Below are 2,394 nucleotides of genomic sequence, written 5' to 3' on the forward strand. Positions count from 1 at the left end.
TATCTAATATAGTCTTCTTGAAGAACTCCCAATTTTCATTTCCATTTTTTGTCTAAATTTTCCTTCCAGTCAGTTTTGCTGATAATTTGCCTCAGCTTTGGGGAATTAGCCCCTTTGAAGTAGTAAGTGTCTATAGATGATTCTGGTTGAGAACTGTTCTCTGTTTCTCCATTTGAATGTAATCCATTCCATTCTTTTACTTTGTTCTCCTCTATCTCCCTTCTTTCTCTCCGCTCTAAATTAAACAGTCTCAGATGTGTAGGAATTACTGATGCATGGAACACCATAAAATATGGAATTGGCATTAGTAGGGTCAATTTTTCATATTTCATTTCTCTGAATAATTAAAGTGTCATTTTTCAGTCTGTGAACAGTGACCAAACTGCTTTACCCATGAGAACAGCCTCCAGTTGTGCATGTAGTGTCTCACATTAACATTGTCTCTCTATCCAGATATTTGTACTGTGACCATCACCCTAGAGCCTGGGCACGTACAGGAAGTCAGGGGAACGCACGGCACATACAGGAGACACCGTTCTGCCTCAGAGCTGGACACCTTCTCCCCTACTCCATGTCAGATTCCAACAGAACTCATTTCACCAACCCCTCCACCTTTATCCTGCTGGGCATTCCTGGCGTGGAGGTGGCCCATGTCTGGATCTCCATCCCCTTCTGTGCCATATATGTCATAGCCATCTTGGGGAACTTCACCATCCTGTCCATCGTGAAGACGGAGCCAAGCCTCCATGGGCCCATGTACTATTTCCTCTGCATGCTGGCCATCACCGACCTGGTTGTATCTACGTCCTTTGTGCCCAAAATGCTGAGCATCTTCTGGTTCAATTCCAGGGAAATCGATTTCAGTGCCTGCCTCACCCAGATGTACTTCATTCACTGCTTCTCAGTGATGGGGTCTGGGATCCTTGTTGCAATGGCTTTGGATCGCTATGTGGCCATCTGCCATCCCCTGAGACATTCCAGCATCCTGACAAAGCGAGTGGTGGCCAAGATCGGTCTGGCCGTGGTCCTGCGTGGTGGTATGGTTGTGCTGCCCCATCCCTTTCTGGCAAAGCGGTGGCCATATTGTAGAACCAACATCATCCCCCACTCTTACTGTGAGCACATAGCCATGGTGAAGCTGGCCTGTGCCGACACCAGCATCAGTAGTTACTATGGCCTCTTTGTGGCATTCTTGGTGATGGGTGTGGATGTGTTTTCTATCATTGTGTCCTATATCCAGATCCTCAGGGCCATCTTCAGCCTCCCCACAAAGAATGCCCGGCACAAGACTTTTCGGACTTGTGGCTCCCACCTCTGTGTCACTTTAGCCTCTTACATCCCACCTCTCTTCTCCTTTCTCACACACCGATTTGGCCACAATGTGCCCCAACATTTCCACATTCTTATTGCCAATGTGTACATTTTGGTGCCCCCCCATGCTAAACCCCATCATCTACGGGGTGAGCACCAAACAGATCCAGGACAGGCTTCTCCAGGTCTTTACTCATAAAGAGACCTAAAGTTTTCTCCTTGTACTCTGGCTCTCAGACCGAGCTCTGTGCAGAGATCACTGGGGACATGGTATTTGGCCTTCATGCTGAATCACTTGCTGGATAGTCAGAAAGACAGTAAATCCGTTCCTGATACTACTGTGCTGTGTCAGCATGACAAACTGGGGAATCAGTTCATGTACCATTCACTGGGTTGCCTCCTTTTTAATTGCTGACAACTGTACCCCTGAAACCCCACCTCTTGCCCCACCTATTCTCCCAAGGCTCTGCCCTTGCTCTGCCTCTTCTCCTCAAGGCCACACAGTTGTCACTTGCTCCTCTATTCCCCTTCCCCTTGGTCACTTACTGGATCATTTCCACCTCCCTCCCCTCCACCCCCAGTGGCAAGGGATCCCTATTTTAGACTTTGGTAGGAATGGCAACTTTTATCATGATTCCAGGAGCTACTTAGACCCTGGAAAATTCTAGTTTTTTTGGCAGATAACTTAGCAGTATCTAATTCCTGTATAAAAGAAAGACAATTAATAAATATTAGACCCTTTCAGCTCTAATACTAACATGTTCTGATATCCTGTAGTAAATTGCTTAAGGGACACTAGTTAGTTTTACAATTTTAATGTAATTTTTACTTTGTTAGTTACTTTGCAGAGATAGCAAACACATGAGGACTAGTGGGTTCTATCTCCGCTCTGGCAGGGGAGTGGGTTACAGAAGGGGCAGATACATCTTGTTGCCCGATGTCTGGATTATGTATTAATAATATTGATTTTTTAAGAATCCCCAGATATCACTTTGCGGGTGATAGATTCTTGCCCTGAGATCAGGCCCAGTATTATTCAAAATTATTATATTGTGAGAATCTCAAAGTGCCCAGTTGCAACAG

General features: G+C 45.7%; 1 pseudogene; it reads left to right on the forward strand.

The window, feature by feature from the left end:
- Nucleotides 1–571: 571 nt before the first annotated feature.
- Nucleotides 572–1,520, forward strand: LOC115641962 (annotated as a pseudogene).
- The last annotated feature ends 874 nt before the right edge of the window (nt 1,521–2,394 follow it).

The sequence above is a fragment of the Gopherus evgoodei genome, unplaced genomic scaffold, assembly GCF_007399415.2.
Source record: "Gopherus evgoodei ecotype Sinaloan lineage unplaced genomic scaffold, rGopEvg1_v1.p scaffold_36_arrow_ctg1, whole genome shotgun sequence".
In the NCBI taxonomy this organism is placed as follows: Eukaryota; Metazoa; Chordata; order Testudines; family Testudinidae; genus Gopherus; species Gopherus evgoodei.